Source organism: Nomascus leucogenys, chromosome 12, assembly GCF_006542625.1.
Source record: "Nomascus leucogenys isolate Asia chromosome 12, Asia_NLE_v1, whole genome shotgun sequence".
In the NCBI taxonomy this organism is placed as follows: domain Eukaryota; kingdom Metazoa; phylum Chordata; class Mammalia; order Primates; family Hylobatidae; genus Nomascus; species Nomascus leucogenys.
In genome coordinates, this window is record NC_044392.1 from 88762923 (window position 1) to 88775526 (window position 12604).

At 37.4% G+C, this 12604-nt stretch overlaps 1 long non-coding RNA gene across 1 annotated transcript in view; it reads left to right on the top strand.

The window, feature by feature from the left end:
• The first annotated feature begins 5783 nt into the window (after positions 1-5783).
• The window catches only part of LOC115837664, a 30308-nt gene continuing 23487 nt past the window's right edge, over positions 5784-12604 (top strand). Inside the window, exon 1 of the long non-coding RNA XR_004032725.1 lies at positions 5784-5891. This is a non-coding gene — a long non-coding RNA (uncharacterized LOC115837664). The remainder of the gene's footprint in view (positions 5892-12604) is intronic.

Sequence of the window (12604 nt, forward strand, 5' to 3'; positions counted from 1 at the left end):
TGGACAAAATATATGGAGCAACTGTTTTCAGACACTGGAATTCACCCAGTGTTGAACTTTGATCCCTGGGAAAAGGGAAACACATGAGATGAAACCCTTGGTCACCTTGTCTTTTCTCCTGGAGGCACAGCAAAGTGGAACCCAAGTTGATAATGGTTGCTTTACTGTTCTGAGGAGGCAGAAATCACAGTTCAGGGCTGTTGAGGTGGTTGGAATTTGTAGGTCAGGATAATGAAGAGAAAGCTGCACAGAGAAACAGGTCCAGAAATCTGCATATGGGTACTAGAAAGTCTTTGGACAAATGCTAAGCTTCTCACTTTCTGAGTGAGTCTCTACAAAGTCTGGTGGCAAATAGCTACTGGGGAGCTGTAAGCTGGACGGAGATTCCAGAAGGTGCACAAAACTGGAGATGTAGATGTTCTGAGTGGAGGTGTTCTCAGTGATTCCCTGGGGTTTTCAGTGGAGAATCCAGAAAGGCCAGGCAGTAGGAGAAGGGCTACTCTAGCCCTGGACTCAAGGCTATACTAAGTTCATCCAAACAAAGTTTAAAAACAGCTTTGTAAAAATTAAGCTTATCCACTAGTAAATTAACGTAACAAAACTTAACACTCTTTAAATCAAGAACTGATAATGTAGCATTTAATGTCTGGCATACAATTCAAAAATTACTAGATATGTGAAGAGGCATGACCACAATAGATTTTTTTAAGTCAATAGAAACATACTCAGAGATAGCAGATATGTTAAAATTAGCAAGCAAAGGCTTTAAAACAACTCTTATAAATATGTTTAAAATTTTAAAGAAAATATGGACTCCAATAAATAGAAATTCTCACTAGAAAAATGGAAATTATAAAAGAAAACCAGCTAGAAATTCTAGAACTGAAAAATGTAATACCTAAAGTGAAAAAAAAAATCACTAAATGAGCTTAACAGCAAAATAGATTCCATAGAAGAAAAAAAATAGTGACATTGAAGACAGGGCAATACAAATAATCTCAGCTGAAGCACATAGAGAAAAAAGCACTGAAAAAAATGAACAGAGCCTCACTGACTTGTGGAATAGTATGAGGTGGCCTAACATCTGTGAAACTGGAGTTCCAGAAAAAGATGAAAGAGAAATTGGGGCAGAAAATATATTTGAAGAAGTGATAGCTGAAAAAATTCCCAATTTTTTGAAAAATACTAACCCATAAACTAAGAATCTGAATAAACCCCATGCAGGATAAAAAAACAAAGAAAACCACTCCTGGGTACATTATAACCATGTTTATGAAAGCCAAGGATCAAAGAAAAAGTCTTAATAGCAGCATGAGGAAAAGACCCATTCTGCGCAAGACCCAGGAGAACAATAATGCTGATTTATCAATAGGCCAAAAGAGAATTGAATAACACCTTTAAGGTGCTAAAAGAAATAAAACCTGTCAACCTGGAATGAGAAACCTAGTGAAAGATAAAGATCCCTTAAAGAATGAAAGAGAGAAAAGAGAAAATGGGAAGGGAAGGGAAGAAGGGAGAGAGAAAGGAAAAGAAGGAAGGAAGGAAGGAAGGAAGAGAAAGAAAGAAAGAAAGAAAGAAAGAAAGAAAGAAAGAAAGAAAGAAAGAAAGAAAGAGAAAGAAAGAAAGAGAAAGGAAGAAAAGAAAGGGAAAGAAAGAAAGAAAGAGGAAGGAGGGAAGGAAGGAAGGAAAGAAAAGAAAAGAAGAGAGAGAGAGAGAGAGGGGAAGGGGAAGAAGAAAAACACTGCCAAGCAAAAACCAAATGTATCAATGGTACACATAGACTATAAGAAATATTAAAGAAAGTTCTTCAGGCTAAAGGAAATGATACCAGATAGAAACTCAGATTAACATAAAAAAAGACTAGTGCTAGAAGTGGTAAATATGTGGGTAAATAGAAATTACTTTTTTCCTTGCCTATTATTGAGTGAGTAAAACTTAATTATAAAGCTGAGTTTTTGGTAGACATTTCAATAGTCTGGGAGTCAGGAAATCTGGAATCTGGTCTACTTCTGTAACCTTAGGTAAGTGGCTTAATCAATACTTAATATTCCTCTCTAATTGGTAACAATTCAAGAAGTTTCTTTTTTTTTTTTTTTTTTTTGAGACAGAGTCTCGCTGTCGCCCAGGCTGGAGTGCAGTGGCGCAATCTCGGCTCACTGCAAGCTCCGCCCCCCCGGGGTTCACTCCATTCTCCTGCCTCAGCCTCCCGAGTAACTGGGACTACAGGCGCCCGCCACCACGCCTGGCTAATTTTTTGTATTTTTAGTAGAGACGGGGTTTCACTGTGTTAGCCAGGATGGTCTCGATCTCCTGACCTCATGATCCGCCTGCCTCGGCCTCCCAAAGTGCTGGGATTACAGGCGTGAGCCACCGCACCCGGCCAGTTTCTTTTTTTTGAGATGGAGTCTCTTGCCCAGGCTGGAGTGCAGTGGTGCAATCTTGGCTCACTGCAACCTCCGCCTCCTGGATTCAAGCAATTCTGCCTCGGCCTCCAGAGTAGGTGGGATTACCGGCATGCGCCACCATGCCCAGCTAATTTTTTTGTATTTTTTAGTAGAGATGGAGTTTCAACATACTGGCCAGCTGGTCTCAAACTCCTGAGCTTGTGATCTGCCCGCCTTGGCCTCCCAAAATGCTGGGATTACAGGCATGAGTCACCGCACCCAGCCTCAAGAAGTTTCTTTTTATCATTGCTAAATACCTCAAAGGGCTATCTACTTATTATTTCTTAAATTTAATGTATATATGAATTACCTAGGGATCTTGTTACATTCAAGATACATTAATAAAGTTATTGTGGTATAGTAAAAAGACAGACAAGTAGATCAATGAAATTAAAAATATATGTATTCTTTTTTATCCCTTTTACTTCTAACTTGTTTATACTTATGCTTTATACATAAAGCATGTCTCTTATAAACTTTATAGCATTAGTTCTTATTTTTTTATTCAGTTTGATAATCTCTGCCTGTTAATTGGAGTGTTTTGTTCGGTGTTGAGGTTACAGCTACTATTTTGCTATTTATTTTCTCCCATCTATTTGTTTTGTTTTGTCTCTTTTGTTGTTCCTTTGTTTCTCCTTTTCTTCCTTCTATTGAATTTGTTGAGAATATTTTATTATTTTTATTTTTATTTTTTTGAGACAGGGTCTCACTTTGTCGCCCAGGCTGGAAGGCAGTGGCGCGATCTCTGCTCACTGCCACCTCCACCTCCTGGGTTCAAGTGATTCTCCCACCTCAGCTTCCCAAGTAACTGGGACTACAGGCGTACGCCACTACCTCCAGCTAATTTTTGTATTTTTTTGGTAGAGACAGGGTTTCATCACGTTGTCCATGCTAGTCTCAAACTCCTGACCTCAAGTGATCTGCCCACCTCAGCCTCTCAAAGTGCTGGGATTATAGGCATGAGCCACCACACAGGGCTCGAAAATTTTTTAATATTTCATTTTATTTCCTCTATTGGCTTGAAAACTATATGTTGTTGTTTTATTTTGGTCGATCTAGGGATTGAAATGTGCATCCTTAGCTTAGCAGAATCTACTATGATTTCACATCACTACATGTGTAGTATAAAAAACCTACAAAAGCAAATTTTCTGTTTTCCAATATGTTCTTTGCACTATCGTCATACTTATACATAAGTTAACAGCTCTACGATAAGTTTTATTATTTTTGCTTTAAATAATCAATTGTCTTTAAAAGAAATGAAATAAAGGTTGATATTAGAGCAATTCTGGAAAACTTCCTAGGTTTACTCTGATTACTGTATTTTCCAAATGTCGTATGTGAAGTCCTTTACAGGCCCTACCTGCTGGGTTGGATGAAGCAATCCTTGAGGGAAGTCACTGCTATAGTCCTGTTGGGTATCCCTCAGAATCTCTTCAAAATTCACCCTGGAGGAGAAGAGAAGGATGCTTAGAGAGGAAGGGAAATACTGGCAAGGAGATGGGGAGAATGAAATCACTTTAAGACTGTATTTTAAAGGCTTGTTAAGCTTCACTTTTAATGAAGTATAATTTGAAGAGATATATTTCCTTTGGGAAGGCAAGTTTTAAGACACTAGGGGGTTAGTTCACCCAGAGAGATGCTGGTAATTATATTCGAATTGTCAGTAATTCTAGTTCCATCACCAGAAAGCAAAATGCAAGTAGTAAAGGATGACTCTTTACTTGAAATCTCAGGGGGAAGAAAGAACTTTGCTTCTCTCAAGGTCATCTGGTGTTTAAAGAAAATGTGTCATTGATGATTTAATAATATATAACATGAGAAATTGCATTAGTATAATTATGTTACATTTTATAATCTTATTTTTTATGTAGAGAACAGATTGCCTTAAATCTGCAAGTATCATATTTGAGTTAAAATTGCATTCAACATACCATAAATATGTACTTCCTAATCATTTAAATGTTTGCAATCATTGTGTATCTCAGTTAAAATGTATGTTCACATTATACTTTAAATTTATATTTCCTTTGGACATTGTTGTATTTTGCAAAAACAGAAAGATTATCTAAAAATTTTCTGTAATGATAATGGAAACCAAGTTAACATCTGAATCATGTTCAATGTGAAAAAGAGAATTGGGGCCAGTTTAACAGTTAGTACCCTTTCTTGGCAGAGAATGATAGAGCACTGCTGTAAAACGGACTGCTGTCTTTTCTTTTTAAATCTGCATAGTGTTACTAAGTACCGTAGTCCCTCGCCTTTGGAAATACCATGGGTTTTTGGGTCACCAGCTGTGTATTATAATACCAATAGAGAGTACAGCTCACAGCCATTTTTTGCATTCTTAGGGCTATTTGTGGCTGTTTCTTTACCTCATGAGCTGTATGACACCTCTTATTTAAATAAGTCCTTATGTTTGTGATCACTGTGCATCAGGTTATCAGGCCTGTGGCTGGCCTTCCAGTTGTTCATCAGTCTGAGCTCACAAGAAGCAGACACAATTGTCAGTCATTGTGCTGTTCTGTTAGGTTAAGTCATCCTGGTGGTATCCAAAACATTTCTGGTATAAGAATTATTTTTTTTCTGTTTTGAATTAATGAAGCAGAAACAAACTGTGAACATTGTCTGTAAATAGGCTTTGTTCCTTTATGCAGAATGTCCTCAATGTTAAGGCCTGCAAGAAGATAGTATGTGTTATATTAGCTTTATAATATTAGTGTTCATGCAGAATGATGGCAGGAAAACCAGCTAGGTTTTTTTTCTTACTGATTATTATTGGTTGATGAATTCCTGTGAAGGTTTATGGTATTAGGTTAAATTATATGAAATTGCTATTTGTGTAGACAATTTCATATGACTCAACCTAACAAGAAACAAAGCAGCTTCAGTTCTAGGATACAAGATATAATTCAATGAATTTGCTGTACATCATTGTAAGTCTGCTACAAATGTCTTAAATTAATACATATAACTTAAAAATTGGAACTAGAAAGGAAAGATTTGTTTTCCTCTTATTCTTACTTTGTTTTTACTGTGTCATTGCTCTCTTGCTTTCAAGGAAAATACCAACTCTATATACAGAACATCTCCTGACATTTGCCATTCTGTAGGTCTTGAGGGGTAAACAAGTAAGAACACAAATATTACTTACTCAGTTGTGGATTAAAGTCATCTTTCTATTATTCTAACAATAACTTAAACTTGCAGCTCTTCCTTAGTGAATTTCCATGAATTCTCTTCTCTCTAGAGAAGACTATTTCATCACAGAAATATATTAGAGGTATTAAAATGCCTTTCCCCTCTCTCTTCTTCCATATTTCTCCATTTGCAGTTTCATCTGTACGGAAAAGGAGCTCTGATAGCTTTGACCAAGACTTTTCAGTAGGAAATGCTTCAAAATACAAAGCAAGAGCTATTTTCAAGAAAGACCTAAATTTATATTAGGTAAGTTAAATTTTAGATGTCCTTTACAGCTAAAAGTAAACACATTTGATCTAATTATATTAACCAAAATGTACTCGCATTCAAGTGTTCTTATATGTCAATACTCCTGGATAGATTTAAATTACGTTGACAGAAAACATCCATTTCCTCACATTTTCAAATACCAGGCAAGTAGCAGAACCTGGTCTTTAGCATGGTTGTATTTTAAAAAAATGTAATCCAGCCAAGGCTGATCTTGTTTTTCCTTTATTCTTTAAGCCAGAAGCAATTACTTTTCATTTCAGGATTAAGCGTCTGTAACGTTGCCACTGGTCGCTGAGGCTCCTGGTTTCAGCATGTCTCCTTGGTTCCCAGCCAGCTCTGGGTGTTCAGGTAGCAGCTGTGGCTGGGAGTGTCTCCTCAGCCCACATTCCTTGGCCATGAATTTTGCAGCCCTGTTTATCTGATGAAGACCTCCCAGTAGTGAATTGCTCATGACATTGTCACACAGACCTTAATGAATGATATGGAAAGATACTGAATATTTTTCCTCCCGGAATGCCAACCAATCTTCGGTGTCCCAACCCCTTCACTCCAGCTGATCATGGCAAAGGCTTGGTACTGAGATCCAGTGAGACCTTTGTCTTACAAAAACCACATTCTCACTGGATGCCTACAAGTCCTCTCTATGGGACTGCTACCCAAGCCTGTTGAGAGAATTTTCAACAATTACATCTGCCCATTTGCTGAGTCTCACTTCTCTGCACTAATGATTGACTTCAATTTATATTTTTAATGTACAAATGCTATCACCAGCTTCAGTGCATGAAGACCTCTCTTCCTCTCTTCAAACCCATGACTTTGCTTGGAATAACAGGGATGGCTTTATGGCATGGCTTTCTCATTATTTCATGTGTCTTCATTTTGCTTTCCCAAGCCAGATTGTAAATTCCTTGAGAGAGGAGACCCTGAAAACTAGAAATACCTATACAGACAGATAGACAATAAAATAAATAAATAAATAAATAAAAATTTGGACAGAAAGGCATCTGTTGCTCTAAGTAATCCAGAAAATTTGCCTTAACACGTTCAGAAGAGATCTTTGGCTATAATACACAACTCCTCTCCTTTCCCCCGCCTGCCCTCTGCTGGAACTGCTAATGAGCAGTAAGATGGCAAAAGCAGGACGTTGTATGGGAAACGTGAGAAAACAGGGGCTAGTCTGACCAGAAGGCGAGTTGAGTAACTGTGATTTGTGAGTCCACAATGGGGATCTTTGAAGTTCTTCATGATGTGCCTTTGTATGACTGGCAACCTCCTCACAAGACTCTATGGTTCACCGTACACAAAGATAGGATTCTGCCTGCCTGCCTGAGATAGACCAAGTGACCTTGTGTGTTCTCTTCCTCCTCTGTGCTTGTTTCATCTGCAGAACCATCTGATGGATGGCAGACAGCTGAACCAGGTACTGCCGCTTCCCAAACACAAATGCCCTCCCCCTTCACCATTCCCTGGAGCGTTCACCACCTTCGTCTATGAAAGGCATTTATTAGGGTCTGGCAAGACTGCCAATTTGGTAATGCAAAGCAGGAGATAAGTGTGAAACTCTAGACTGGTTTTCTGTTTCAAAGGGCAGCAGGATGTCACAGCTGCTGAGGCAGCCCTTTGCCCTTGGAGAGGAGAAGCAGAAGTGTGATCACTAGATGACCTCTCCCTCCTGCTGTCTCCTGGGTGGTAGGGACAGTCTCTCTCCCAACCCTACTCTTGGTCAGGTGGCTACATATTATGAAAAAGAGAAGGAAAAACATGTTTTTGCTTTTAAAATTATTATTAAGAGAGAGTACTCTTTGGGGAAGCAGAATCCATTAGCTGAATTCATTTCAGTATCTATGGTTAATTAAGTTAGGCAGCCTTAATGCAATTTTATTCTGTAGCCTTTAAGAGCTGTTCTGGTAAATGCCCATCCTGTAAATACTAGCACTACTTTATATGTGTGATAGCCTTTTTGGAAGGGCAAATCTGAATTATTATCCAGATATTAATCAGCACACAACCTCATCCAGACAATGCAAAGATGCTTCCTCATATTCTGGACATTGTTCAATACATTCAGAAGGGGGAAAAAACTGCTCAGATATGACCTTCTCCATTTTAAGTCAGTGGATAAGTCAGCCTAGTGGCATCCCAAAACATACTTTTGAACATCGATTTCACCTTACTACTGACCAAGTAATTGATTTCTGCATTTCATTCTGTAAATTAAACACTAGACTTTGAATTACTAGAAATACACAGTTAGCCAATAAACCTTCTTATAAAATGACAGTATTTTAATTTATCAGATGCGTTAGCATGTATTATGCCTAAGATTTCATCAATCAATTTTCCATTTTAAAAAGCTGTCTTTGGAAGCAACAGTGGAGAGATGCTGAGTCCCAAAAGTGATGTTGTGAAAGGCAGCAGGTCTAGCGTTCCAGGCACATGCTTAACTACATTCTAGTCAATAACCATGTGGCTCCAAGTATAAACCCACATTTTTTAAAGTATCTACCTTCTGAACTGACTCTTTTGGAATGTCAGAATTTTAAAAAGAAAATATTTAAATTCCTCTATTTAAGAGGTGTGCTATGTTTGTTCAATATTGGAGCAACCTCTGATATTATTTTAAAATATTTATTTTGCTACTTTGACAGCCTTCTACACTGCCCTTGGGTTTCAATTTTGTTTACAGTGCTAAATTTCAATAGTTGGCTTCAGATTAAATGAATATTAGTATGTCGTGGTGATTTTATTAATTAGTTGCTTTTGAAAAATTTTTTAAGCTGGAAGTCACGCCAAAATAGAAGCTCTAAGAATCACTACCACCAAGTTAACTTTAAGTTATTTATTCATTTCATTCAGTCAACAAAAATATATTTAACACATAGGACTTGACTGACTTATCCCTAAGCAAGGTAGGCATAGCACCTGGGGCCCACAATACTTTTAGAGGCCTATAAAAACAGTCTTTTAAAATCAGAAGAAAAAAATTATTTTAAAATCAGAAGAAAAAGAAAATTTTAGGTCAAAGAAAGTATATATAATATTAATATATTCATTTTCATACCAGCATGATCATAAAATATAATTTTAAATATTTTTTAATGAAGGAAGGGGCCCATGAAGGCAAAAGTTTCCAGGACCCATAAAGTGATAATGCAACCCTTCATGACGTATGCCAAGTTTTATCTATGCTAGATTCTAGGGGTAAGAAGACATGTAGGGCACAGTTTCTGTATCCAAAGCACTCATAGTCTAATGAAGAAAATGGACATAAAACAGACAGTTCATAATGTGGTTGGTTCCCTTGAAATTGTTTGAAAGAGTAATTACAAGCTGAAAAGCATAAGGGTTTTACTACAGAATGTCATTTAACACATAGACTTGGCCTTATGTTTCTTTCAGTTAAACTTATACAAAAATTAGGTTTATATATATCTTAATGTTACATAGACAGTGTAAGTATATATGTTTGTTCATTTTAAGCATTACTGATATTGCCATTCAGATCTGTAAGTCAGAATGTTCATTATTTTATAAATACAGTCCATCAACAGGACCACAAAGGAAATTCCACATGCTGGTATCAGTGGTCCAACGATGAAAATGAGAAGTGAGATCTAGTTCTCCCTAGCTTAGCAATGCTTACCTATGTCCTTTTGAGTTTTACTGAGATTTCAGAAATGGAACAGAATCCTGGCTGCACTTTCCCTCTTCATAAAATTTCACATTTATATGAGATTCAGCATTTATTTTTTTCTATTACCATTTCTAATGCCACAATGTGGGTAGTCACAATGTTCCCCTTAACCTAAGTCTTCCTTGTTAATATTTGAGTCCATTTTTACATTTTTTTATTGTTAATTAGAGAATGATTTCTGAACATTTTCTATTTTTAGAGCAATTTTACCTGCATTATCTTATTACACACACAAAAGCTTTTTGAATAAGTAGGACATCATAGGACATTCAAAAGAACACAGACTCAGACAAGCCTGGGTATGAATCTGAATTCTGCCAGTCAAGCTGTATTACTTTGGTCACTTCATTTAATCTCATTTGCATCTCAGCTTCCTCGTCCACAAAATGAGGATCATTATGCATGTCTCATAAAGTTGCCGTAAGAATTAGGATAATGTATGTTAAGTGTTAGACCAGCACCTGAAATTTAGTAGATACTAAATAAGTAGCTGCTGTTATTATTTGCCATATTTTATAAATTAGGAAACTGAAACACAGACATATTCCTCATGCCAGTATAGGGGGTTAGGGCACCTAGTTATTACAGGCAAACTGCAGACTTTGTTTTGAACAAGCCTTATTGAGAATAAGGGTATAGACTACAAAGTACAGAAGCAAAAGATACAGAAAAAACACTGATATCAAACCAACCAGATAACCAATATATGTTTATTGTGCACCTTGTAAGTATAAGACATTCTGTGTACAAGTTAGGCTACTTTGCAACTGACAGAATTCCAACTTAATCACACAAAAAAGAGAATTTGCTGGCTGATGTCACCCAAACACAGAATGTGGATAGCTGGTCCTATGGATGTCTGGACTCAGTGGCAAATACACTTTTAGGACTTATACTCTCTATTTCTGATGTATGTTTCCAGTTCTCTTTGCAGATGAGCTTTCTCCATGCCATGGGGAACATGAATCCTAGCAACTATGATCTCTCATCTCATCCTAACAGCAGTTCTACCAGCAAAGAAAGAGGATTTCTTTGTCTTTGTCTGCAGTCTGAAAACAATCCTAAGAATCACTTGCGTTGAATCAGTTTAGATCACATACTCTTCCCTAAGCCAATCACCAAGCCAGGAAGATGGAGTAATATAATTGGCCCAATTAAGAGCACACGACATGTTAGGAGCTCGAGACCAGCCTGGCTAACGTAGTGAAACCTCATCTCTACAGAAATACAAAAAAAACTAGCTGGGCATGATGGCACACACTTGTAGTCCCAGCTACTTGGGAGGCTGAGGTGGGAGGATCGCTTGAGCCTGGGAGGCAGAAGTTGCAGTGAGTGGAGATTACACCACTGCACTCCAGCCTAGGCAACAGAGCAAGACTGTCTCAAAAAAAAAAAGAGTACATGTTACTGTTGTCATTAGAATAGAGGGAAGTATATTGGGCAAGCAAAACTCATAACCTTTACCTTCAATGAGGTATAATAGAGAAATTAATATTTTAATGGTAGAGTTGGCTCAAGGAGCCAAGAGGCCAGAATCTCAGAATGTCTGGCTGAGATGCCATGAGCCCTGAGCAGATATGTCACATGGACTGCTCAGCCAGGAAGGGAAGCCTGTCATAATTTTGTCCCCCACTTGTGTTATCTCATAGACTACAGACTTAAATTTATTTCTTAATATGCATACTATTTAAAGAAGGAAGTTATAAGCATTTGGGCATTATCTTAGAGAAAGCAGAACTTTCTAAAGAGAGTGACTAGAGGCTGGACCACAGACTAACATCCCTGTTGGTTGAAAAATTGCAGGCTGTCTTGTCCTGTTGGAAAGCATTATTTTAACAGATTGCTTAATGCTTTTCCTTCCTGTAGCATGGGCTTGGGGGAGTGGTACTCAAAGCAGACTTATAAATTGGATTGTATAGTGAATGAACTTTGCTTAATGGCTTTGCTGGGTTTATTTAAGACATTGAACTGTTTGCCCTTGTCTCCAGTGGTTCAATGACCACTCATCATTACATTAGTGGGATAACTATTATGCTGTGTTAGAGATATGGAGAGCTTGTGACTGGGTGAAGAGTCAGTGTTTTGACTTTTTATGCCAACATCATTATTTTCCCACTCGTTTCACATTTCTCCTGTCAGTTCAGCCCTCAATTCAAGGTTACCTTGATTACTTTCAGGTTTTTTAGTGATGAATCTTTCTAAACTATTTTTACCTCAAATTCTTCCTATATTTTCACAAACTCACTTTTTCTTCTTTTCTCTCTCAAAATTAGAGGTATTCCTAGTCTTTTCCAGCACTAAATTCTTCCCTCTTCCACCTCCTTAGAAAACTAACTTCATTCATTCCTTCATCTTCTGTTTGCATTTTCAACTATCTCTCTTCATTGCATCTTTCTCCACTTATACACCACAAGCCTACCTCTTGAAACAGTATCAAATGAGATCATGTTTGGGAAAGTGCTCTGTTACTCTGAAGTGGAATATAAATATGGAATAATATCATAATCCTGTCTTTCTTCTTCCCTCCATGATCATTTCAAAAAACCATCAATATAAAATATTTTTTAATTTTACCATATCACTGTTCAACTCATTACCTAATGTCTTAAAATCTGATTCTGTCTCCTCAAATACTATATTGGGGATTCATAACTTTATCTTCCAGTATTTGACTCAGTTAACTGCATCCTCCTTCCTTGGTTTTTGTAACCTCATTACCTTGGTTTGCCTCCTCTCCCTTTAACCATTCCTCTTTCCTTCAATGTCCATCTTTTCCCTTCTACCTCTAATGTGAGTGGTCTCTATCATTCCATCCTTCCTTCTCTCCCTCTGATTCTCATAAATACTCCTTGAAACCACCAACAAATTCTTTTCTTCAACCTCTGTTAATTGCCTGCTGATAATTTTAACCTACATGTCCCACTAGCCCCCAAAGAAAATGTATAGTAAAATAAACTCTTACCCCACTCCAAATATCTTCCACCTTATCTCAGCC